Genomic DNA, 27,906 nt, shown 5'->3' on the forward strand with positions numbered 1-27,906 from the left:
ACTACAGCAAAGTAGCAGGGGATACAATTAACGGGCCCCAAAGCATCTTGCTTCCAGCTCTCTGGGAAGCTAAGAAACAACTCGCTCTGCACAGTGCTCTAACAGCCTACCGGGAACTTCTCTTACAAAGGCCTGTGAAACGCAGTTTCTTTGCAGGCCTGATCTGGCTGAAGTAGAACTTCTGCTCGGGGTGTGCTGCATTGCCCTAGAGCTGCAAGGCACAAAGTGCTGCGTTCTTTCCATAGGGGCAGATGGGCCCGAAAGCATCTTTTTTTTGTTTGTTTGTTTATAAATCTTATGATGGATTACAAGCTTGTGAAATTTCAGTTGTACATTTTTGTTAGTCATTATGTGGGAACACCACTTCCCCCTCTGTGCCCTCCCCCCACCCCCCTTTTCCCTGGTAACCACCGATCAGATCTCCTTCTCAATATACTAATTTCCACCTATGAGTGGACTCATATAGAGTTCGTCTTTCTCTGACTGACTTATTTCGCTTAACATAATGCCCTCGAGGTCCATCCACATTGTTGTGAAGGGGCCAATGTCGTCTTTTTTATGGCTGAGTAGTATTCCATTGTGTATATATACCACATCTTCTTTATCCAATCATCAGTTTCTGGGCATGTAGGCTGGTTCCACGTCTTGGCTATTGTAAATAATGCTGCGATGAACATAGGGGTGCAACGGACTCTTGAGATATCTGATATCAGGTTCTTAGTATAGATACCCAGAAATGGGATGGCTGGGTCATAAGGTATTTCTATTTTTAACTTTTTGAGAAATCTCCATACTGTTTTCCATAGTGGCTGTACCAGTTTGCATTCCCACCAACAGTGTATGAGGGTTCCTCTTTCTCCACAAGCTCTCCAACATTTGTCGTTCTTGGTTTTGGATGTTTTTGCCAATCTAACGGGGGTAAGGTGATATCTTAGTGTAGTTTTGATTTGCATTTCCCTGATGATTAGCGATGATGAACATCTTTTCATGTGTCTATTGGCCATATTCATATCTTCTTTGGAGAAATGTCTGTTCATGTCCTCTGCCCATTTTTTGATCGGGTTGTTTGTTTTTTTGTTGTTAAGCAGTGTGAGTTCTTTGTACCTATTCTCCTCAAACTGTTCCAGAAAATTGAGAAAGATGGAGAACCCCCTAACACATTCTATGAAGCCAACATCACTCTGATCCCCCAACCTGACAAGGACAACACAAAGAAGGAGAACTACAGGCCGATATCACTGATGAACATAGATGCAAAAATCCTCAACAAAATTTTGGCAAACCGATTACAGCAATACATCAAAAAGATTATACACCATGATCAAGTGGGATTTATACCAGGGACACAGGGATGGTTCAACACCCGCAAGTCAATCAACGTGATACACTACATCAACAAAATGAAAAACAAAAACCACAGGATCATCTCAATAGACGCAGAGAAAGCATTCGACAAGATCCAACACCCATTTATGATAAAAACCCTCAGTAAAATGGGTATAGAAGGAAACTACCTCAACATAATAAAGGCCATATATGATAGACCCACAGCCAACAGCATACTCAATGGACAAAAGCTGAAAGCCATCCCTCTGAGGACAGGAACAAGACAAGGGTGCCCACTTTCACCACTCCTATTCAACATAGTACTGGAGGTGCTGGGCAGAACAATTCGGCAGGAAAAAAAAATAAAAGGAATCCAAATAGGTAACGAAGAAGTAAAACTCGCGTTGTTTGCAGACGACATGATCTTATACATAGAAAACCCCAAAGAATCCACAGAAAAACTATTAGAAATAATCAACAACTACAGCAAAGTAGCAGGGTATAAAATTAACGGGCCCCAAAGCATCTTGCTTCCAGCTCTCTGGGAAGCTAAGAAACAACTCGCTCTGCACAGTGCTCTAACAGCCTACCGGGAACATCTCTTACAAAGGCCTGTGAAACGCAGTTTATTTGCAGGCCTGATCTGGCTGAAGTAGAACTTCTGCTCTGGGTGTGCTGCATTGCCCTAGAGCTACAAGGCACAAAGTGCTGCCTTCTTACCTTAAGGGCAGATGGCCCCCAAAGCATCTTGCTTCCGGCTGTTTGGGAAGCTGAGAAACAACTCGCTCTGCACAGTGCTCTAACAGCCTACCGGGAACATCTCTTACAAAGGCCTGTGAAACGCAGTTTCTTTGCAGGCCTGATCTGGCTGAAGTAGAACTTCTGCTCTGGGTGTGCTGCATTGCCCTAGAGCTGCAAGGCACAAAGTGCTGCCTTCTTTCCTTAAGGGCAGATGGCCCTCAAAGCATCTTGCTTCCGACTGTTTGGGAAGCTGAGAAACAACTCGCTCTGCACAGTGCTCTAACAGCCTACCGGGAACATCTCTTACAAAGGCCTGTGAAACGCAGTTTCTCTGCAGGCCTGACCTGGCAGAAGTAGAACATCTGCTCTGGGTATGCTACATTGCCCTAGAGCTGCAAGGCACAAAGTGCTGCCTTCTTTCCAAAGGGTGAGTAGGGCCCCAAAGCATCTTGCTTCCAGCTGTTTGGGAAGCTAAGAAACAACTCGCTCTGCACAGTGCTCTAACAGCCTACGGGGAACATCTCTTACAAAGGCCTGTGAAATGCAGTTTCTTTGCGGGCCTGATCTGGCTGAAGTAGAACTTCTGCTCTGGGTGTGCTACATTGCCCTAGAGCTGCCAGGCACAAAATGCTGCCTTCCTTTCAAAGAGGCAGATGAGCCCCAAAGCATCTTGCTTCCAACTCTTTTGGAAGCTGAGAAACAACTTGCTCTGCACAGTGCTCCAACAGCCTACAGGGAACATCTCTTACAAAGGCCTGTGAAACGCACTTTCTTTGCAGGTCTGATCTGGCTGAAGTACAACTTCTGCTCTGGGTGTGCTACATTGCCCTAGAGCTGCAAGGCACAAAGTGCTGCCTTCTTTCCAAAGGGTGAGAAGGGCCCCAAAGCATCTTGCTTCCGGCTCTTTGGGAAGCTGGGAAACAACTCGCTCTGCACAGTGCTCTAACAGCCTACCGCGAACATCTCTTACAAAGGCCTGTGAAACGCAGTTTCTTTGCATGCCTGATCTGGCTGAAGTAGAACTTCTGCTCTGGGTGTGCTACATTGCCTTAGAGCTGCAAGGCACAAAGTGCTGCCTTCTTGCCAAAGGGTGAGAAGGGCCCCAAAGAATCTTGCTTCCAGCTCTTTGGGAAGCTAAGAAACAACTCGCTCTGCACAGTGCTCTAACAGCCTACCGGGAACATCTCTTACAAAGGCCTGTGAAACGCAGTTTCTTTGCGGGCCTGATCTGGCTGAAGTAGAACTTCTGCTCTGGGTGTGCTACATTGCCCTAGAGCTGCAAGGCACAAAGTGCTGCGTTCTTTCCATAGGGGCAGATGGGCCCCAAAGCATCTTTTTTTTTTTTTTTTTGTTTATTAATGTTATGATGGATTACAAGCTTGTGAAATTTCAGTTGTACATTTTTGTTAGTCATGTTGTGGGAAAACCACTTCCCCCTCCGTGCCCTCCCCCCACCCCCCCTTTTCCCTGGTAACCACCGATCAGATCTCCTTCTCAATATACTAATTTCCACCTATGAGTGGAGTCATATAGATTTCGTCTTTCTCTGACTGACTTATTTCGCTTAACATAATGCCCTCGAGGTCCATCCACATTGTTGTGAAGGGGCCAATGTCGTCTTTTTTTATGGCTGAGTAGTATTCCATTGTGTATATATACCACATCTTCTTTATCCAATCATCAGTTTCTGGGCATGTAGGCTGGTTCCACGTCTTGGCTATTGTAAATAATGCTGCGATGAACATAGGGGTGCAACGGACTCTTGAGATATCTGATATCAGGTTCTTAGGATAGATACCCAGTAATGGGATGGCTGGGTCATAGGGTATTTCTATTTTTAACTTTTTGAGAAATCTGCATACTGTTTTCCATAGTGGCTGTACCAGTTTGCATTCCCACCAACAGTGTATGAGGGTTCCTCTTTCTCCACAACCTCTCCCACATTTGTCGTTCTTGGTTTTGGATGTTTTTGCCAATCTAACGGGGGTAAGGTGATATCTTAGTGTAGTTTTGATTTGCATTTCCCTGATGATTAGCGATGATGAACATCTTTTCATATGTCTATTGGCCATATTCATATCTTCTTTTGAGAAATGTCTGTTCATGTCCTCTGCCCATTTTTTGATCGGGTTGTTTGTTTTTTTGTTGTTAAGCAGTGTGAGTTCTTTGTACCTATTCTCCTCAAACTGTTCCAGAAAATTGAGAAAGATGGAGAACCCCCTAACACATTCTATGAAGCCAACATCACTCTGATCCCCCAACCTGACAAGGACAACACAAAGAAGGAGAACTACAGGCCGATATCACTGATGAACATAGATGCAAAAATCCTCAACAAAATTTTGGCAAACCGATTACAGCAATACATCAAAAAGATTATACACCATGATCAAGTGGGATTTATACCAGGGACACAGGGATGGTTCAACACCCGCAAGTCAATCAACGTGATACACTACATCAACAAAATGAAAAACAAAAACCACAGGATCATCTCAATAGACGCAGAGGAAGCATTCGACAAGATCCAACACCCATTTATGATAAAAACCCTCAGTAAAATGGGTATAGAAGGAAACTACCTCAACATAATAAAGGCCATATATGATAGACCCACAGCCAACAGCATACTCAATGGACAAAAGCTGAAAGCCATCCCTCTGAGGACAGGAACAAGACAAGGGTGCCCACTTTCACCACTCCTTTTCAACATAGTACTGGAGGTGCTGGGCAGAACAATTCGGCAGGAAAAAAAAATAAAAGGAATCCAAATAGGTAACGAAGAAGTAAAACTCGCGTTGTTTGCAGACGACATGATCTTATACATAGAAAACCCCAAAGAATCCACAGAAAAACTATTAGAAATAATCAACAACTACAGCAAAGTAGCAGGGTATAAAATTAACGGGCCCCAAAGCATCTTGCTTCCAGCTCTCTGGGAAGCTAAGAAACAACTCGCTCTGCACAGTGCTCTAACAGCCTACCGGGAACATCTCTTACAAAGGCCTGTGAAACGCAGTTTATTTGCAGGCCTGATCTGGCTGAAGTAGAACTTCTGCTCTGGGTGTGCTGCATTGCCCTAGAGCTGCAAGGCACAAAGTGCTGCCTTCTTACCTTAAGGGCAGATGGCCCCCAAAGCATCTTGCTTCCGGCTGTTTGGGAAGCTGAGAAACAACTCGCTCTGCACAGTGCTCTAACAGCCTACCGGGAACATCTCTTACAAAGGCCTGTGAAACGCAGTTTCTTTGCAGGCCTGATCTGGCTGAAGTAGAACTTCTGCTCTGGGTGTGCTGCATTGCCCTAGAGCTGCAAGGCACAAAGTGCTGCCTTCTTTCCTTAAGGGCAGATGGCCCTCAAAGCATCTTGCTTCCGGCTGTTTGGGAAGCTGAGAAACAACTCGCTCTGCACAGTGCTCTAACAGCCTACCGGGAACATCTCTTACAAAGGCCTGTGAAACGCAGTTTCTCTGCAGGCCTGACCTGGCAGAAGTAGAACATCTGCTCTGGGTGTGCTACATTGCCCTAGAGCTGCAAGGCACAAAGTGCTGCCTTCTTTCCAAAGGGTGAGTAGGGTCCCAAAGCATCTTGCTTCCAGCTGTTTGGGAAGCTAAGAAACAACTCGCTCTGCACAGTGCTCTAACAGCCTACGGGGAACATCTCTTACAAAGGCCTGTGAAATGCAGTTTCTTTGCGGGCCTGATCTGGCTGAAGTAGAACTTCTGCTCTGGGTGTGCTACATTGCCCTAGAGCTGTAAGGCACAAAATGCTGCCTTCCTTTCAAAGAGGCAGATGAGCCCCAAAGCATCTTGCTTCCAACTCTTTTGGAAGCTGAGAAACAACTTGCTCTGCACAGTGCTCTAACAGCCTACAGGGAACATCTCTTACAAAGGCCTGTGAAACGCACTTTCTTTGCAGGTCTGATCTGGCTGAAGTACAACTTCTGCTCTGGGTGTGCTACATTGCCCTAGAGCTGCAAGGCACAAAGTGCTGCCTTCTTTCCAAAGGGTGAGAAGGGCCCCAAAGCATCTTGCTTCCGGCTCTTTGGGAAGCTGGGAAACAACTCGCTCTGCACAGTGCTCTAACAGCCTACCGGGAACATCTCTTACAAAGGCCTGTGAAACGCAGTTTCTTTGCATGCCTGATCTGGCTGAAGTAGAACTTCTGCTCTGGGTGTGCTACATTGCCTTAGAGCTGCAAGGCACAAAGTGCTGCCTTCTTGCCAAAGGGTGAGAAGGGCCCCAAAGAATCTTGCTTCCAGCTCTTTGGGAAGCTAAGAAACAACTCGCTCTGCACAGTGCTCTAACAGCCTACCGGGAACATCTCTTACAAAGGCCTGTGAAACGCAGTTTCTTTGCGGGCCTGATCTGGCTGAAGTAGAACTTCTGCTCTGGGTGTGCTACATTGCCCTAGAGCTGCAAGGCACAAAGTGCTGCGTTCTTTCCATAGGGGCAGATGGGCCCCAAAGCATCTTTTTTTTTTTTTTTTTGTTTATTAATGTTATGATGGATTACAAGCTTGTGAAATTTCAGTTGTACATTTTTGTTAGTCATGTTGTGGGAAAACCACTTCCCCCTCCGTGCCCTCCCCCCACCCCCCCTTTTCCCTGGTAACCACCGATCAGATCTCCTTCTCAATATACTAATTTCCACCTATGAGTGGAGTCATATAGAGTTCGTCTTTCTCTGACTGACTTATTTCGCTTAACATAATGCCCTCGAGGTCCATCCACATTGTTGTGAAGGGGCCAATGTCGTCTTTTTTTATGGCTGAGTAGTATTCCATTGTGTATATATACCACATCTTCTTTATCCAATCATCAGTTTCTGGGCATGTAGGCTGGTTCCACGTCTTGGCTATTGTAAATAATGCTGCGATGAACATAGGGGTGCAACGGACTCTTGAGATATCTGATATCAGGTTCTTAGGATAGATACCCAGTAATGGGATGGCTGGGTCGTAGGGTATTTCTATTTTTAACTTTTTGAGAAATCTCCATACTGTTTTCCATAGTGGCTGTACCAGTTTGCATTCCCACCAACAGTGTATGAGGGTTCCTCTTTCTCCACAACCTCTCCAACATTTGTCGTTCTTGGTTTTGGATGTTTTTGCCAATCTAACGGGGGTAAGGTGATATCTTAGTGTAGTTTTGATTTGCATTTCCCTGATGATTAGCGATGATGAACATCTTTTCATGTGTCTATTGGCCATATTCATATCTTCTTTTGAGAAATGTCTGTTCATGTCCTCTGCCCATTTTTTGATCGGGTTGTTTGTTTTTTTGTTGTTAAGCAGTGTGAGTTCTTTGTACCTATTCTCCTCAAACTGTTCCAGAAAATTGAGAAAGATGGAGAACTCCCTAACACATTCTATGAAGCCAACATCACTCTGATCCCCCAACCTGACAAGGACAACACAAAGAAGGAGAACTACAGGCCGATATCACTGATGAACATAGATGCAAAAATCCTCAACAAAATTTTGGCAAACCGATTACAGCAATACATCAAAAAGATTATACACCATGATCAAGTGGGATTTATACCAGGGACACAGGGATGGTTCAACACCCGCAAGTCAATCAACGTGATACACTACATCAACAAAATGAAAAACAAAAACCACAGGATCATCTCAATAGACGCAGAGGAAGCATTCGACAAGATCCAACACCCATTTATGATAAAAACCCTCAGTAAAATGGGTATAGAAGGAAAGTACCTCAACATAATAAAGGCCATATATGATAGACCCACAGCCAACATCATACTCAATGGACAAAAGCTGAAAGCCATGCCTCTGAGGACAGGAACAAGACAAGGGTGCCCACTTTCACCACTCCTATTCAACATAGTACTGGAGGTGCTGGCCAGAGCAATTCGGCAGGAAAAAAAAATAAAAGGAATCCAAATAGGTAACGAAGAAGTAAAACTCGCGTTGTTTGCAGACGACATGATCTTATACATAGAAAACCCCAAAGAATCCACAGAAAAACTATTAGAAATAACCAACAACTACAGCAAAGTAGCAGGGCATAAAATTAACGGGCCCCAAAGCATCTTGCTTCCAGCTCTCTGGGAAGCTGAGAAACAACTTGCTCTGCACAGTGCTCTAACAGCCTACAGGGAACATCTCTTACAAAGGCCGGTGAAACGCAGTTTCTTTGCAGGTCTGACCTGGCAGAAGTAGAACTTCTGTTCTGGGTGTGCTACATTGCCCTAGAGCTGCAAGGCACAAAGTGCTGCCTTCTTTCCAAAGGGTGAGAAGGGCCCCAAAGCATCTTGCTTCCGGCTCTTTGGGAAGCTAGGAAACAACTCGCTCTGCACAGTGCTCTAACAGCCTACCGGGAACATCTCTTACAAAGGCCTGTGAAACGCTGTTTCTTTGCGGGCCTGATCTGGCTGAAGTAGAACTTCTGCTCTGGGTGTGCTACATTGCCCTAGAGCTGCAAGGCACAAAGTGCTGCGTTCTTTCCATAGGGGCAGATGGACCCCAAAGCATCTTTTTTTTTTTTTTTTTGTTTCTTGATGTTATGATGGATTACAAGCTTGTGAAATTTCAGTTGTACATTTTTGTTAGTCATGTTGTGGGAACACCACTTCCCCCTCCGTGCCCTCCCCCCACCCCCCCTTTTCCCTGGTAACCACCGATCAGATCTCCTTCTCAATATACTAATTTCCACCTATGAGTGGAGTCATATAGAGTTCGTCTTTCTCTGACTGACTTATTTCGCTTAACATAATGCCCTCGAGGTCCATCCACATTGTTGTGAAGGGGCCAATGTCGTCTTTTTTATGGCTGAGTAGTATTCCATTGTGTATATATACCACATCTTCTTTATCCAATCATCAGTTTCTGGGCATGTAGGCTGGTTCCACGTCTTGGCTATTGTAAATAATGCTGCGATGAACATAGGGGTGCAACGGACTCTTGAGATATCTGATATCAGGTTCTTAGGATAGATACCCAGTAATGGGATGGCTGGGTCGTAGGGTATTTCTATTTTTAACTTTTTGAGAAATCTGCATACTGTTTTCCATAGTGGCTGTACCAGTTTGCATTCCCACCAACAGTGTATGAGGGTTCCTCTTTCTCCACAACCTCTCCAACATTTGTCGTTCTTGGTTTTGGATGTTTTTGCCAATCTAACGGGGGTAAGGTGATATCTTAGTGTAGTTTTGATTTGCATTTCCCTGATGATTAGCGATGATGAACATCTTTTCATGTGTCTATTGGCCATATTCATATCTTCTTTGGAGAAATGTCTGTTCATGTCCTCTGCCCATTTTTTGATCGGGTTGTTTGTTTTTTTGTTGTTAAGCAGTGTGAGTTCTTTGTACCTATTCTCCTCAAACTGTTCCAGAAAATTGAGAAAGATGGAGAACTCCCTAACACATTCTATGAAGCCAACATCACTCTGATCCCCCAACCTGACAAGGACAACAAAAAGAAGGAGAACTACAGGCCGATATCACTAATGAACATAGATGCAAAAATCCTCAACAAAATTTTGGCAAACCGATTACAGCAATACATCAAAAAGATTATACACCATGATCAAGTGGGATTTATACCAGGGACACAGGGATGGTTCAACACCCGCAAGTCAATCAACGTGATACACTACATCAACAAAATGAAAAACAAAAACCACAGGATCATCTCAATAGACGCAGAGAAAGCATTCGACAAGATCCAACACCCATTTATGATAAAAACCCTCAGTAAAATGGGTATAGAAGGAAAGTACCTCAACATAATAAAGGCCATATATGATAGACCCACAGCCAACAGCATACTCAATGGACAAAAGCTGAAAGCCATCCCTCTGAGGACAGGAACAAGACAAGGGTGCCCACTTTCACCACTCCTATTCAACATAGTACTGGAGGTGCTGGCCACAGCAATTCGGCAGGAAAAAAAAATAAAAGGAATCCAAATAGGTAACGAAGAAGTAAAACTCGCGTTGTTTGCAGGCGACATGATCTTATACCTAGAAAACCCCAAAGAATCCACAGAAAAACTATTAGAAATAATCAACAACTACAGCAAAGTAGCAGGGTATAAAATTAACGGGCCCCAAAGCACCTTGCTTCCAGCTGTCTGTGAAGCTAAGAAACAACTCGCTCTGCACAGTGCTCTAACAGCCTACCGGGAAGATCTCTTACAAAGGCTTGTGAAACGAAGTTTCTTTGCAGGTCTGATCTAGCTGAAGTAGAACTTCGGCTCTGGGTGTGCTACATTGCCCTAGAGCTGCAAGGCACAAAGTGCTGCCTTCTTTCCAAAGGGTGAGAAGGGCCCCAAAGCATCTTGCTTCCAGCTCCTTGGGAAGCTAAGAAACAACTAGCTCTGCACAGTGCTCCAACAGCCTACAGGGAACATCTCTTACAAAGGCCTGTGAAACGCAGTTTCTTTGCGGGCCTGATCTGGCTGAAGTAGAACTTCTGCTCTGGGTGTGCTACATTGCCCTAGAGCTGCAAGGCACAAAATGCTGCCTTCCTTTCAAAGAGGCAGAAGAGCCCCATAGCATCTTGCTTCCAACTCTTTTGGAAGCTGAGAAACAACTTGCTCTGCACAGTGCTCTAACAGCCTACAGGGAACATCTCTTACAAAGGCCGGTGAAACGCAGTTTCTTTGCAGGTCTGATCTGGCTGAAGTAGAACTTCTGCTCTGGGTGTGCTACATTGCCCTAGAGCTGCAAGGCACAAAGTGCTGCCTTCTTTCCAAAGGGTGAGAAGGGCCCCAAAGCATCTTGCTTCCGGCTCTTTGGGAAGCTAGGAAACAACTCGCTCTGCACAGTGCTCTAACAGCCTACCGAGAACATCTCTTACAAAGGCCTGTGAAACGCAGTTTCTTTGCATGCCTGATCTGGCTGAAGTAGAACTTCTGCTCTGCGTGTGCTACATTGCCTTAGAGCTGCAAGGCGCAAAGTTCTGCCTTCTTGCCAAAGGGTGAGAAGGCCCCCAAAGCATCTTGCTTCCAGCTCTTTGGGAAGCTAAGAAACAACTCGCTCTGCACAGTGCTCTAACAGCCTACCGGGAACATCTCTTACAAAGGCCTGTGAAACGCAGTTTCTTTGCGGGCCTGATCTGGCTAAGTAGAACTTCTGCTCTGGGTGTGCTACATTGCCCTAGAGCTGCAAGGCACAAAGTGCTGCGTTCTTTCCATAGGGGCAGATGGACCCCAAAGCATCTTTTTTTTTTTTTTTTGTTTCTTGATGTTATGATGGATTACAAGCTTGTGAAATTTCAGTTGTACATTTTTGTTAGTCATGTTGTGGGAACACCACTTCCCCCTCCGTGCCCTCCCCCCACCCCCCCTTTTCCCTGGTAACCACCGATCAGATCTCCTTCTCAATATACTAATTTCCACCTATGAGTGGAGTCATATAGAGTTCGTCTTTCTCTGACTGACTTATTTCGCTTAACATAATGCCCTCGAGGTCCATCCACATTGTTGTGAAGGGGCCAATGTCGTCTTTTTTATGGCTGAGTAGTATTCCATTGTGTATATATACCACATCTTCTTTATCCAATCATCAGTTTCTGGGCATGTAGGCTGGTTCCACGTCTTGGCTATTGTAAATAATGCTGCGATGAACATAGGGGTGCAACGGACTCTTGAGATATCTGATATCAGGTTCTTAGGATAGATACCCAGTAATGGGATGGCTGGGTCGTAGGGTATTTCTATTTTTAACTTTTTGAGAAATCTGCATACTGTTTTCCATAGTGGCTGTACCAGTTTGCATTCCCACCAACAGTGTATGAGGGTTCCTCTTTCTCCACAACCTCTCCAACATTTGTCGTTCTTGGTTTTGGATGTTTTTGCCAATCTAACGGGGGTAAGGTGATATCTTAGTGTAGTTTTGATTTGCATTTCCCTGATGATTAGCGATGATGAACATCTTTTCATGTGTCTATTGGCCATATTCATATCTTCTTTGGAGAAATGTCTGTTCATGTCCTCTGCCCATTTTTTGATCGGGTTGTTTGTTTTTTTGTTGTTAAGCAGTGTGAGTTCTTTGTACCTATTCTCCTCAAACTGTTCCAGAAAATTGAGAAAGATGGAGAACTCCCTAACACATTCTATGAAGCCAACATCACTCTGATCCCCCAACCTGACAAGGACAACAAAAAGAAGGAGAACTACAGGCCGATATCACTGATGAACATAGATGCAAAAATCCTCAACAAAATTTTGGCAAACCGATTACAGCAATACATCAAAAAGATTATACACCATGATCAAGTGGGATTTATACCAGGGACACAGGCATGGTTCAACACCCGCAAGTCAATCAACGTGATACACTACATCAACAAAATGAAAAACAAAAACCACAGGATCATCTCAATAGACGCAGAGAAAGCATTCGACAAGATCCAACACCCATTTATGATAAAAACCCTCAGTAGAATGGGTATAGAAGGAAAGTACCTCAACATAATAAAGGCCATATATGATAGACCCACAGCCAACAGCATACTCAATGGACAAAAGCTGAAAGCCATCCCTCTGAGGACAGGAACAAGACAAGGGTGCCCACTTTCACCACTCCTATTCAACATAGTACTGGAGGTGCTGGCCAGAGCAATTCGGCAGGAAAAAAAAATAAAAGGAATCCAAATAGGTAACGAAGAAGTAAAACTCGCGTTGTTTGCAGACGACATGATCTTATACCTAGAAAACCCCAAAGAATCCACAGAAAAACTATTAGAAATAATCAACAACTACAGCAAAGTAGCAGGGTATAAAATTAACGGGCCCCAAAGCACCTTGCTTCCAGCTGGCTGTGAAGCTAAGAAACAACTCGCTCTGCACAGTGCTCTAACAGCCTACCGGGAAGATCTCTTACAAAGGCTTGTGAAACGAAGTTTCTTTGCAGATCTGATCTAGCTGAAGTAGAACTTCGGCTCTGGGTGTGCTACATTGCCCTAGAGCTGCAAGGCACAAAGTGCTGCCTTCTTTCCAAAGGGTGAGAAGGGCCCCAAAGCATCTTGCTTCCAGCTCCTTGGGAAGCTAAGAAACAACTAGCTCTGCACAGTGCTCCAACAGCCTACAGGGAACATCTCTTACAAAGGCCTGTGAAACGCAGTTTCTTTGCGGGCCTGATCTGGCTGAAGTAGAACTTCTGCTCTGGGTGTGCTACATTGCCCTAGAGCTGCAAGGCACAAAGTGCTGCGTTCTTTCCATAGGGGCAGATGGACCCCAAAGCATCTTTTTTTTTTTTTTTTGTTTCTTGATGTTATGATGGATTACAAGCTTGTGAAATTTCAGTTGTACATTTTTGTTAGTCATGTTGTGGGAACACCACTTCCCCCTCCGTGCCCTCCCCCCACCCCCCCTTTTCCCTGGTAACCACCGATCAGATCTCCTTCTCAATATACTAATTTCCACCTATGAGTGGAGTCATATAGAGTTCGTCTTTCTCTGACTGACTTATTTCGCTTAACATAATGCCCTCGAGGTCCATCCACATTGTTGTGAAGGGGCCAATGTCGTCTTTTTTATGGCTGAGTAGTATTCCATTGTGTATATATACCACATCTTCTTTATCCAATCATCAGTTTCTGGGCATGTAGGCTGGTTCCACGTCTTGGCTATTGTAAATAATGCTGCGATGAACATAGGGGTGCAACGGACTCTTGAGATATCTGATATCAGGTTCTTAGGATAGATACCCAGTAATGGGATGGCTGGGTCGTAGGGTATTTCTATTTTTAACTTTTTGAGAAATCTGCATACTGTTTTCCATAGTGGCTGTACCAGTTTGCATTCCCACCAACAGTGTATGAGGGTTCCTCTTTCTCCACAACCTCTCCAACATTTGTCGTTCTTGGTTTTGGATGTTTTTGCCAATCTAACGGGGGTAAGGTGATATCTTAGTGTAGTTTTGATTTGCATTTCCCTGATGATTAGCGATGATGAACATCTTTTCATGTGTCTATTGGCCATATTCATATCTTCTTTGGAGAAATGTCTGTTCATGTCCTCTGCCCATTTTTTGATCGGGTTGTTTGTTTTTTTGTTGTTAAGCAGTGTGAGTTCTTTGTACCTATTCTCCTCAAACTGTTCCAGAAAATTGAGAAAGATGGAGAACTCCCTAACACATTCTATGAAGCCAACATCACTCTGATCCCCCAACCTGACAAGGACAACAAAAAGAAGGAGAACTACAGGCCGATATCACTGATGAACATAGATGCAAAAATCCTCAACAAAATTTTGGCAAACCGATTACAGCAATACATCAAAAAGATTATACACCATGATCAAGTGGGATTTATACCAGGGACACAGGGATGGTTCAACACCCGCAAGTCAATCAACGTGATACACTACATCAACAAAATGAAAAACAAAAACCACAGGATCATCTCAATAGACGCAGAGAAAGCATTCGACAAGATCCAACACCCATTTATGATAAAAACCCTCAGTAGAATGGGTATAGAAGGAAAGTACCTCAACATAATAAAGGCCATATATGATAGACCCACAGCCAACAGCATACTCAATGGACAAAAGCTGAAAGCCATCCCTCTGAGGACAGGAACAAGACAAGGGTGCCCACTTTCACCACTCCTATTCAACATAGTACTGGAGGTGCTGGCCAGAGCAATTCGGCAGGAAAAAAAAATAAAAGGAATCCAAATAGGTAACGAAGAAGTAAAACTCGCGTTGTTTGCAGACGACATGATCTTATACCTAGAAAACCCCAAAGAATCCACAGAAAAACTATTAGAAATAATCAACAACTACAGCAAAGTAGCAGGGTATAAAATTAACGGGCCCCAAAGCACCTTGCTTCCAGCTCTCTGTGAAGCTAAGAAACAACTCGCTCTGCACAGTGCTCTAACAGCCTACCGGGAAGATCTCTTACAAAGGCTTGTGAAACGAAGTTTCTTTGCAGGTCTGATCTAGCTGAAGTAGAACTTCGGCTCTGGGTGTGCTACATTGCCCTAGAGCTGCAAGGCACAAAGTGCTGCCTTCTTTCCAAAGGGTGCGAAGGGCCCCAAAGCATCTTGCTTCCGGCTCCTTGGGAAGCTAAGAAACAACTAGCTCTGCACAGTGCTCCAACAGCCTACAGGGAACATCTCTTACAAAGGCCTGTGAAACGCAGTTTCTTTGCAGGCCTGATCTGGCTCAAGTAGAACTTCTGCTCTGCGTGTGCTACATTGCCCAAGAGCTGCAAGGCACAAAGTGCTGCGTTCTTTCCATAGGGGCAGATGGGCCCCAAAGCATCTTTTTTTTTTTTTTTTTGTTTCTTGATGTTATGATGGATTACAAGCTTGTGAAATTTCAGTTGTACATTTTTGTTAGTCATGTTGTGGGAACACCACTTCCCCCTCCGTGCCCTCCCCCCACCCCCCCTTTTCCCTGGTAACCACCGATCAGATCTCCTTCTCAATATACTAATTTCCACCTATGAGTGGAGTCATATAGAGTTCGTCTTTCTCTGACTGACTTATTTCGCTTAACATAATGCCCTCGAGGTCCATCCACATTGTTGTGAAGGGGCCAATGTCGTCTTTTTTATGGCTGAGTAGTATTCCATTGTGTATATATACCACATCTTCTTTATCCAATCATCAGTTTCTGGGCATGTAGGCTGGTTCCACGTCTTGGCTATTGTAAATAATGCTGCGATGAACATAGGGGTGCAACGGACTCTTGAGATATCTGATATCAGGTTCTTAGGATAGATACCCAGTAATGGGATGGCTGGGTCGTAGGGTATTTCTATTTTTAACTTTTTGAGAAGTCTGCATACTGTTTTCCATAGTGGCTGTACCAGTTTGCATTCCCACCAACAGTGTATGAGGGTTCCTCTTTCTCCACAACCTCTCCAACATTTGTCGTTCTTGGTTTTGGATGTTTTTGCCAATCTAACGGGGGTAAGGTGATATCTTAGTGTAGTTTTGATTTGCATTTCCCTGATGATTAGCGATGATGAACATCTTTTCATGTGTCTATTGGCCATATTCATATCTTCTTTGGAGAAATGTCTGTTCATGTCCTCTGCCCATTTTTTGATCGGGTTGTTTGTTTTTTTGTTGTTAAGCAGTGTGAGTTCTTTGTACCTATTCTCCTCAAACTGTTCCAGAAAATTGAGAAAGATGGAGAACTCCCTAACACATTCTATGAAGCCAACATCACTCTGATCCCCCAACCTGACAAGGACAACAAAAAGAAGGAGAACTACAGGCCGATATCACTGATGAACATAGATGCAAAAATCCTCAACAAAATTTTGGCAAACCGATTACAGCAATACATCAAAAAGATTATACACCATGATCAAGTGGGATTTATACCAGGGACACAGGGATGGTTCAACACCCGCAAGTCAATCAACGTGATACACTACATCAACAAAATGAAAAACAAAAACCACAGGATCATCTCAATAGACGCAGAGAAAGCATTCGACAAGATCCAACACCCATTTATGATAAAAACCCTCAGTAGAATGGGTATAGAAGGAAAGTACCTCAACATAATAAAGGCCATATATGATAGACCCACAGCCAACAGCATACTCAATGGACAAAAGCTGAAAGCCATCCCTCTGAGGACAGGAACAAGACAAGGGTGCCCACTTTCACCACTCCTATTCAACATAGTACTGGAGGTGCTGGCCACAGCAATTCGGCAGGAAAAAAAAATAAAAGGAATCCAAATAGGTAACGAAGAAGTAAAACTCGCGTTGTTTGCAGGCGACATGATCTTATACCTAGAAAACCCCAAAGAATCCACAGAAAAACTATTAGAAATAATCAACAACTACAGCAAAGTAGCAGGGTATAAAATTAACGGGCCCCAAAGCACCTTGCTTCCAGCTGTCTGTGAAGCTAAGAAACAACTCGCTCTGCACAGTGCTCTAACAGCCTACCGGGAAGATCTCTTACAAAGGCTTGTGAAACGAAGTTTCTTTGCAGGTCTGATCTAGCTGAAGTAGAACTTCGGCTCTGGGTGTGCTACATTGCCCTAGAGCTGCAAGGCACAAAGTGCTGCCTTCTTTCCAAAGGGTGAGAAGGGCCCCAAAGCATCTTGCTTCCAGCTCCTTGGGAAGCTAAGAAACAACTAGCTCTGCACAGTGCTCCAACAGCCTACAGGGAACATCTCTTACAAAGGCCTGTGAAACGCAGTTTCTTTGCGGGCCTGATCTGGCTGAAGTAGAACTTCTGCTCTGGGTGTGCTACATTGCCCTAGAGCTGCAAGGCACAAAATGCTGCCTTCCTTTCAAAGAGGCAGAAGAGCCCCATAGCATCTTGCTTCCAACTCTTTTGGAAGCTGAGAAACAACTTGCTCTGCACAGTGCTCTAACAGCCTACAGGGAACATCTCTTACAAAGGCCGGTGAAACGCAGTTTCTTTGCAGGTCTGATCTGGCTGAAGTAGAACTTCTGCTCTGGGTGTGCTACATTGCCCTAGAGCTGCAAGGCACAAAGTGCTGCCTTCTTTCCAAAGGGTGAGAAGGGCCCCAAAGCATCTTGCTTCCGGCTCTTTGGGAAGCTAGGAAACAACTCGCTCTGCACAGTGCTCTAACAGCCTACCGAGAACATCTCTTACAAAGGCCTGTGAAACGCAGTTTCTTTGCATGCCTGATCTGGCTGAAGTAGAACTTCTGCTCTGCGTGTGCTACATTGCCTTAGAGCTGCAAGGCGCAAAGTTCTGCCTTCTTGCCAAAGGGTGAGAAGGCCCCCAAAGCATCTTGCTTCCAGCTCTTTGGGAAGCTAAGAAACAACTCGCTCTGCACAGTGCTCTAACAGCCTACCGGGAACATCTCTTACAAAGGCCTGTGAAACGCAGTTTCTTTGCGGGCCTGATCTGGCTAAGTAGAACTTCTGCTCTGGGTGTGCTACATTGCCCTAGAGCTGCAAGGCACAAAGTGCTGCGTTCTTTCCATAGGGGCAGATGGACCCCAAAGCATCTTTTTTTTTTTTTTTTGTTTCTTGATGTTATGATGGATTACAAGCTTGTGAAATTTCAGTTGTACATTTTTGTTAGTCATGTTGTGGGAACACCACTTCCCCCTCCGTGCCCTCCCCCCACCCCCCCTTTTCCCTGGTAACCACCGATCAGATCTCCTTCTCAATATACTAATTTCCACCTATGAGTGGAGTCATATAGAGTTCGTCTTTCTCTGACTGACTTATTTCGCTTAACATAATGCCCTCGAGGTCCATCCACATTGTTGTGAAGGGGCCAATGTCGTCTTTTTTATGGCTGAGTAGTATTCCATTGTGTATATATACCACATCTTCTTTATCCAATCATCAGTTTCTGGGCATGTAGGCTGGTTCCACGTCTTGGCTATTGTAAATAATGCTGCGATGAACATAGGGGTGCAACGGACTCTTGAGATATCTGATATCAGGTTCTTAGGATAGATACCCAGTAATGGGATGGCTGGGTCGTAGGGTATTTCTATTTTTAACTTTTTGAGAAATCTGCATACTGTTTTCCATAGTGGCTGTACCAGTTTGCATTCCCACCAACAGTGTATGAGGGTTCCTCTTTCTCCACAACCTCTCCAACATTTGTCGTTCTTGGTTTTGGATGTTTTTGCCAATCTAACGGGGGTAAGGTGATATCTTAGTGTAGTTTTGATTTGCATTTCCCTGATGATTAGCGATGATGAACATCTTTTCATGTGTCTATTGGCCATATTCATATCTTCTTTGGAGAAATGTCTGTTCATGTCCTCTGCCCATTTTTTGATCGGGTTTTTTGTTTTTTTGTTGTTAAGCAGTGTGAGTTCTTTGTACCTATTCTCCTCAAACTGTTCCAGAAAATTGAGAAAGATGGAGAACTCCCTAACACATTCTATGAAGCCAACATCACTCTGATCCCCCAACCTGACAAGGACAACAAAAAGAAGGAGAACTACAGGCCGATATCACTGATGAACATAGATGCAAAAATCCTCAACAAAATTTTGGCAAACCGATTACAGCAATACATCAAAAAGATTATACACCATGATCAAGTGGGATTTATACCAGGGACACAGGCATGGTTCAACACCCGCAAGTCAATCAACGTGATACACTACATCAACAAAATGAAAAACAAAAACCACAGGATCATCTCAATAGACGCAGAGAAAGCATTCGACAAGATCCAACACCCATTTATGATAAAAACCCTCAGTAGAATGGGTATAGAAGGAAAGTACCTCAACATAATAAAGGCCATATATGATAGACCCACAGCCAACAGCATACTCAATGGACAAAAGCTGAAAGCCATCCCTCTGATGACAGGAACAAGACAAGGGTGCCCACTTTCACCACTCCTATTCAACATAGTACTGGAGGTGCTGGCCAGAGCAATTCGGCAGGAAAAAAAAATAAAAGGAATCCAAATAGGTAACGAAGAAGTAAAACTCGCGTTGTTTGCAGACGACATGATCTTATACCTAGAAAACCCCAAAGAATCCACAGAAAAACTATTAGAAATAATCAACAACTACAGCAAAGTAGCAGGGTATAAAATTAACGGGCCCCAAAGCACCTTGCTTCCAGCTGGCTGTGAAGCTAAGAAACAACTCGCTCTGCACAGTGCTCTAACAGCCTACCGGGAAGATCTCTTACAAAGGCTTGTGAAACGAAGTTTCTTTGCAGATCTGATCTAGCTGAAGTAGAACTTCGGCTCTGGGTGTGCTACATTGCCCTAGAGCTGCAAGGCACAAAGTGCTGCCTTCTTTCCAAAGGGTGAGAAGGGCCCCAAAGCATCTTGCTTCCAGCTCCTTGGGAAGCTAAGAAACAACTAGCTCTGCACAGTGCTCCAACAGCCTACAGGGAACATCTCTTACAAAGGCCTGTGAAACGCAGTTTCTTTGCGGGCCTGATCTGGCTGAAGTAGAACTTCTGCTCTGGGTGTGCTACATTGCCCTAGAGCTGCAAGGCACAAAGTGCTGCGTTCTTTCCATAGGGGCAGATGGACCCCAAAGCATCTTTTTTTTTTTTTTTTGTTTCTTGATGTTATGATGGATTACAAGCTTGTGAAATTTCAGTTGTACATTTTTGTTAGTCATGTTGTGGGAACACCACTTCCCCCTCCGTGCCCTCCCCCCACCCCCCCTTTTCCCTGGTAACCACCGATCAGATCTCCTTCTCAATATACTAATTTCCACCTATGAGTGGAGTCATATAGAGTTCGTCTTTCTCTGACTGACTTATTTCGCTTAACATAATGCCCTCGAGGTCCATCCACATTGTTGTGAAGGGGCCAATGTCGTCTTTTTTATGGCTGAGTAGTATTCCATTGTGTATATATACCACATCTTCTTTATCCAATCATCAGTTTCTGGGCATGTAGGCTGGTTCCACGTCTTGGCTATTGTAAATAATGCTGCGATGAACATAGGGGTGCAACGGACTCTTGAGATATCTGATATCAGGTTCTTAGGATAGATACCCAGTAATGGGATGGCTGGGTCGTAGGGTATTTCTATTTTTAACTTTTTGAGAAATCTGCATACTGTTTTCCATAGTGGCTGTACCAGTTTGCATTCCCACCAACAGTGTATGAGGGTTCCTCTTTCTCCACAACCTCTCCAACATTTGTCGTTCTTGGTTTTGGATGTTTTTGCCAATCTAACGGGGGTAAGGTGATATCTTAGTGTAGTTTTGATTTGCATTTCCCTGATGATTAGCGATGATGAACATCTTTTCATGTGTCTATTGGCCATATTCATATCTTCTTTGGAGAAATGTCTGTTCATGTCCTCTGCCCATTTTTTGATCGGGTTGTTTGTTTTTTTGTTGTTAAGCAGTGTGAGTTCTTTGTACCTATTCTCCTCAAACTGTTCCAGAAAATTGAGAAAGATGGAGAACTCCCTAACACATTCTATGAAGCCAACATCACTCTGATCCCCCAACCTGACAAGGACAACAAAAAGAAGGAGAACTACAGGCCGATATCACTGATGAACATAGATGCAAAAATCCTCAACAAAATTTTGGCAAACCGATTACAGCAATACATCAAAAAGATTATACACCATGATCAAGTCGGATTTATACCAGGGACACAGGGATGGTTCAACACCCGCAAGTCAATCAACGTGATACACTACATCAACAAAATGAAAAACAAAAACCACAGGATCATCTCAATAGACGCAGAGAAAGCATTCGACAAGATCCAACACCCATTTATGATAAAAACCCTCAGTAGAATGGGTATAGAAGGAAAGTACCTCAACATAATAAAGGCCATATATGATAGACCCACAGCCAACAGCATACTCAATGGACAAAAGCTGAAAGCCATCCCTCTGAGGACAGGAACAAGACAAGGGTGCCCACTTTCACCACTCCTATTCAACATAGTACTGGAGGTGCTGGCCAGAGCAATTCGGCAGGAAAAAAAAATAAAAGGAATCCAAATAGGTAACGAAGAAGTAAAACTCGCGTTGTTTGCAGACGACATGATCTTATACCTAGAAAACCCCAAAGAATCCACAGAAAAACTATTAGAAATAATCAACAACTACAGCAAAGTAGCAGGGTATAAAATTAACGGGCCCCAAAGCACCTTGCTTCCAGCTCTCTGTGAAGCTAAGAAACAACTCGCTCTGCACAGTGCTCTAACAGCCTACCGGGAAGATCTCTTACAAAGGCTTGTGAAACGAAGTTTCTTTGCAGGTCTGATCTAGCTGAAGTAGAACTTCGGCTCTGGGTGTGCTACATTGCCCTAGAGCTGCAAGGCACAAAGTGCTGCCTTCTTTCCAAAGGGTGCGAAGGGCCCCAAAGCATCTTGCTTCCGGCTCCTTGGGAAGCTAAGAAACAACTAGCTCTGCACAGTGCTCCAACAGCCTACAGGGAACATCTCTTACAAAGGCCTGTGAAACGCAGTTTCTTTGCAGGCCTGATCTGGCTCAAGTAGAACTTCTGCTCTGCGTGTGCTACATTGCCCAAGAGCTGCAAGGCACAAAGTGCTGCGTTCTTTCCATAGGGGCAGATGGGCCCCAAAGCATCTTTTTTTTTTTTTTTTGTTTCTTGATGTTATGATGGATTACAAGCTTGTGAAATTTCAGTTGTACATTTTTGTTAGTCATGTTGTGGGAACACCACTTCCCCCTCCGTGCCCTCCCCCCACCCCCCCTTTTCCCTGGTAACCACCGATCAGATCTCCTTCTCAATATACTAATTTCCACCTATGAGTGGAGTCATATAGAGTTCGTCTTTCTCTGACTGACTTATTTCGCTTAACATAATGCCCTCGAGGTCCATCCACATTGTTGTGAAGGGGCCAATGTCGTCTTTTTTATGGCTGAGTAGTATTCCATTGTGTATATATACCACATCTTCTTTATCCAATCATCAGTTTCTGGGCATGTAGGCTGGTTCCACGTCTTGGCTATTGTAAATAATGCTGCGATGAACATAGGGGTGCAACGGACTCTTGAGATATCTGATATCAGGTTCTTAGGATAGATACCCAGTAATGGGATGGCTGGGTCGTAGGGTATTTCTATTTTTAACTTTTTGAGAAGTCTGCATACTGTTTTCCATAGTGGCTGTACCAGTTTGCATTCCCACCAACAGTGTATGAGGGTTCCTCTTTCTCCACAACCTCTCCAACATTTGTCGTTCTTGGTTTTGGATGTTTTTGCCAATCTAACGGGGGTAAGGTGATATCTTAGTGTAGTTTTGATTTGCATTTCCCTGATGATTAGCGATGATGAACATCTTTTCATGTGTCTATTGGCCATATTCATATCTTCTTTGGAGAAATGTCTGTTCATGTCCTCTGCCCATTTTTTGATCGGGTTGTTTGTTTTTTTGTTGTTAAGCAGTGTGAGTTCTTTGTACCTATTCTCCTCAAACTGTTCCAGAAAATTGAGAAAGATGGAGAACTCCCTAACACATTCTATGAAGCCAACATCACTCTGATCCCCCAACCTGACAAGGACAACAAAAAGAAGGAGAACTACAGGCCGATATCACTGATGAACATAGATGCAAAAATCCTCAACAAAATTTTGGCAAACCGATTACAGCAATACATCAAAAAGATTATACACCATGATCAAGTGGGATTTATACCAGGGACACAGGGATGGTTCAACACCCGCAAGTCAATCAACGTGATACACTACATCAACAAAATGAAAAACAAAAACCACAGGATCATCTCAATAGACGCAGAGAAAGCATTCGACAAGATCCAACACCCATTTATGATAAAAACCCTCAGTAGAATGGGTATAGAAGGAAAGTACCTCAACATAATAAAGGCCATATATGATAGACCCACAGCCAACAGCATACTCAATGGACAAAAGCTGAAAGCCATCCCTCTGAGGACAGGAACAAGACAAGGGTGCCCACTTTCACCACTCCTATTCAACATAGTACTGGAGGTGCTGGCCAGAGCAATTCGGCAGGAAAAAAAAATAAAAGGAATCCAAATAGGTAACGAAGAAGTAAAACTCGCGTTGTTTGCAGACGACATGATCTTATACCTAGAAAACCCCAAAGAATCCACAGAAAAACTATTAGAAATAATCAACAACTACAGCAAAGTAGCAGGGTATAAAATTAACGGGCCCCAAAGCACCTTGCTTCCAGCTGGCTGTGAAGCTAAGAAACAACTCGCTCTGCACAGTGCTCTAACAGCCTACCGGGAAGATCTCTTACAAAGGCTTGTGAAACGAAGTTTCTTTGCAGATCTGATCTAGCTGAAGTAGAACTTCGGCTCTGGGTGTGCTACATTGCCCTAGAGCTGCAAGGCACAAAGTGCTGCCTTCTTTCCAAAGGGTGAGAAGGGCCCCAAAGCATCTTGCTTCCAGCTCCTTGGGAAGCTAAGAAACAACTAGCTCTGCACAGTGCTCCAACAGCCTACAGGGAACATCTCTTACAAAGGCCTGTGAAACGCAGTTTCTTTGCGGGCCTGATCTGGCTGAAGTAGAACTTCTGCTCTGGGTGTGCTACATTGCCCTAGAGCTGCAAGGCACAAAGTGCTGCGTTCTTTCCATAGGGGCAGATGGACCCCAAAGCATCTTTTTTTTTTTTTTTTGTTTCTTGATGTTATGATGGATTACAAGCTTGTGAAATTTCAGTTGTACATTTTTGTTAGTCATGTTGTGGGAACACCACTTCCCCCTCCGTGCCCTCCCCCCACCCCCCCTTTTCCCTGGTAACCACCGATCAGATCTCCTTCTCAATATACTAATTTCCACCTATGAGTGGAGTCATATAGAGTTCGTCTTTCTCTGACTGACTTATTTCGCTTAACATAATGCCCTCGAGGTCCATCCACATTGTTGTGAAGGGGCCAAAGTCGTCTTTTTTATGGCTGAGTAGTATTCCATTGTGTATATATACCACATCTTCTTTATCCAATCATCAGTTTCTGGGCATGTAGGCTGGTTCCACGTCTTGGCTATTGTAAATAATGCTGCGATGAACATAGGGGTGCAACGGACTCTTGAGATATCTGATATCAGGTTCTTAGGATAGATACCCAGTAATGGGATGGCTGGGTCGTAGGGTATTTCTATTTTTAACCTTTTGAGAAATCTCCATACTGTTTTCCATAGTGGCTGTACCAGTTTGCATTCCCACCAACAGTGTATGAGGGTTCCTCTTTCTCCACAACCTCTCCAACATTTGTCGTTCTTGGTTTTGGATGTTTTTGCCAATCTAACGGGGGTAAGGTGATATCTTAGTGTAGTTTTGATTTGCATTTCCCTGATGATTAGCGATGATGAACATCTTTTCATGTGTCTATTGGCCATATTCATATCTTCTTTGGAGAAATGTCTGTTCATGTCCTCTGCCCATTTTTTGATCGGGTTGTTTGTTTTTTTGTTGTTAAGCAGTGTGAGTTCTTTGTACCTATTCTCCTCAAACTGTTCCAGAAAATTGAGAAAGATGGAGAACTCCCTAACACATTCTATGAAGCCAACATCACTCTGATCCCCCAACCTGACAAGGACAACACAAAGAAGGAGAACTACAGGCCGATATCACTGATGAACATAGATGCAAAAATCCTCAACAAAATTTTGGCAAACCGATTACAGCAATACATCAAAAAGATTATACACCATGATCAAGTGGGATTTATACCAGGGACACAGGGATGGTTCAACACCCGCAAGTCAATCAACGTGATACACTACATCAACAAAATGAAAAACAAAAACCACAGGATCATCTCAATAGACGCAGAGAAAGCATTCGACAAGATCCAACACCCATTTATGATAAAAACCCTCAGTAAAATGGGTATAGAAGGAAAGTACCTCAACATAATAAAGGCCATATATGATAGACCCACAGCCAACAGCATACTCAATGGACAAAAGCTGAAAGCCATCCCTCTGAGGACAGGAACAAGACAAGGGTGCCCACTTTCACCACTCCTATTCAACATAGTACTGGAGGTGCTGGCCAGAGCAATTCGGCAGGAAAAAAAAATAAAAGGAATCCAAATAGGTAACGAAGAAGTAAAACTCGCGTTGTTTGCAGACGACATGATCTTATACCTAGAAAACCCCAAAGAATCCACAGAAAAACTATTAGAAATAATCAACAACTACAGCAAAGTAGCAGGGTATAAAATTAACGGGCCCCAAAGCACCTTGCTTCCAGCTCTCTGTGAAGCTAGGAAACAATTCGCTCTGCACAGTGCTCTAACAGCCTACCGGGAAGATCTCTTACAAAGGCTTGTGAAACGAAGTTTCTTTGCAGGTCTGATCTAGCTGAAGTAGAACTTCGGCTCTGGGTGTGCTACATTGCCCTAGAGCTGCAAGGCACAAAGTGCTGCTTTCTTTGCAAAGGGTGCGAAGGGCCCCAAAGCATCTTGCTTCCAGCTCCTTGGGAAGCTAAGAAACAACTAGCTCTGCACAGTGCTCCAACAGCCTACAGGGAACATCTCTTACAAAGGCCTGTGAAACGCAGTTTCTTTGCAGGCCTGATCTGGCTGAAGTAGAACTTCTGCTCTGCGTGTGCTACATTGCCCTAGAGCTGCAAGGCACAAAGTGCTGTGTTCTTTCCATACGGGCAGATGGGCCCCAAAGCATCTTTTTTTTTTTTTTTTTTGTTTCTTGATGTTATGATGGATTACAAGCTTGTGAAATTTCAGTTGTACATTTTTGTTAGTCATGTTGTGGGAACACCACTTCCCCCTCCGTGCCCTCCCCCCACCCCCCCTTTTCCCTGGTAACCACCGATCAGATCTCCTTCTCAATATACTAATTTCCACCTATGAGTGGAGTCATATAGAGTTCGTCTTTCTCTGACTGACTTATTTCGCTTAACATAATGCCCTCGAGGTCCATCCACATTGTTGTGAAGGGGCCAATGTCGTCTTTTTTATGGCTGAGTAGTATTCCATTGTGTATATATACCACATCTTCTTTATCCAATCATCAGTTTCTGGGCATGTAGGCTGGTTCCACGTCTTGGCTATTGTAAATAATGCTGCGATGAACATAGGGGTGCAACAGACTCTTGAGATATCTGATATCAGGTTCTTAGGATAGATACCCAGTAATGGGATGGCTGGGTCATAGGGTATTTCTATTTTTAACTTTTTGAGAAATCTCCATACTGTTTTCCATAGTGGCTGTACCAGTTTGCATTCCCACCAACAGTGTATGAGGGTTCCTCTTTCTCCACAACCTCTCCAACATTTGTCGTTCTTGGTTTTGGATGTTTTTGCCAATCTAACGGGGGTAAGGTGATATCTTAGTGTAGTTTTGATTTGCATTTCCCTGATGATTAGCGATGATGAACATCTTTTCATGTGTCTATTGGCCATATTCATATCTTCTTTGGAGAAATGTCTGTTCATGTCCTCTGCCCATTTTTTGATCGGGTTGTTTGTTTTTTTGTTGTTAAGCAGTGTGAGTTCTTTGTACCTATTCTCCTCAAACTGTTCCAGAAAATTGAGAAAGATGGAGAACTCCCTAACACATTCTATGAAGCCAACATCACTCTGATCCCCCAACCTGACAAGGACAACACAAAGAAGGAGAACTACAGGCCGATATCACTGATGAACATAGATGCAAAAATCCTCAACAAAATTTTGGCAAACCGATTACAGCAATACATCAAAAAGATTATACACCATGATCAAGTGGGATTTATACCAGGGACACAGGGATGGTTCAACACCCGCAAGTCAATCAACGTGATACACTACATCAACAAAATGAAAAACAAAAACCACAGGATCATCTCAATAGACGCAGAGAAAGCATTCGACAAGATCCAAGACCCATTTATGATAAAAACCCTCAGTAAAATGGGTATAGAAGGAAAGTACCTCAACATAATAAAGGCCATATATGATAGACCCACAGCCAACAGCATACTCAATGGACAAAAGCTGAAAGCCATCCCTCTGAGGACAGGAACAAGACAAGGGCGCCCACTTTCACCACTCCTATTCAACATAGTACTGGAGGTGCTGGCCAGAGCAATTCGGCAGGAAAAAAAAATAAAAGGAATCCAAATAGGTAACGAAGAAGTAAAACTCGCGTTGTTTGCAGACGACATGATCTTATACCTAGAAAACCCCAAAGAATCCACAGAAAAACTATTAGAAATAATCAACAACTACAGCAAAGTAGCAGGGTATAAAATTAACGGGCCCCAAAGCATCTTGCTTCCAGCTCTCTGGGAAGCTAAGAAACAACTCGCTCTGCACAGTGCTCTAACAGCCTACCGGGAACATCTCTTACAAAGGCCTGTGAAACGCAGTTTCTTGCAGGCCTGATCTGGCTGAAGTAGAACTTCTGCTCTGGGTGTGCTGCATTGCCCTAGAGCTGCAAGGCACAAAGTGCTGCCTTCTTACCTTAAGGGCAG

This window comes from Equus asinus, chromosome 1 (genome assembly GCF_041296235.1).
Source record: "Equus asinus isolate D_3611 breed Donkey chromosome 1, EquAss-T2T_v2, whole genome shotgun sequence".
NCBI lineage: Eukaryota > Metazoa > Chordata > Mammalia > Perissodactyla > Equidae > Equus > Equus asinus.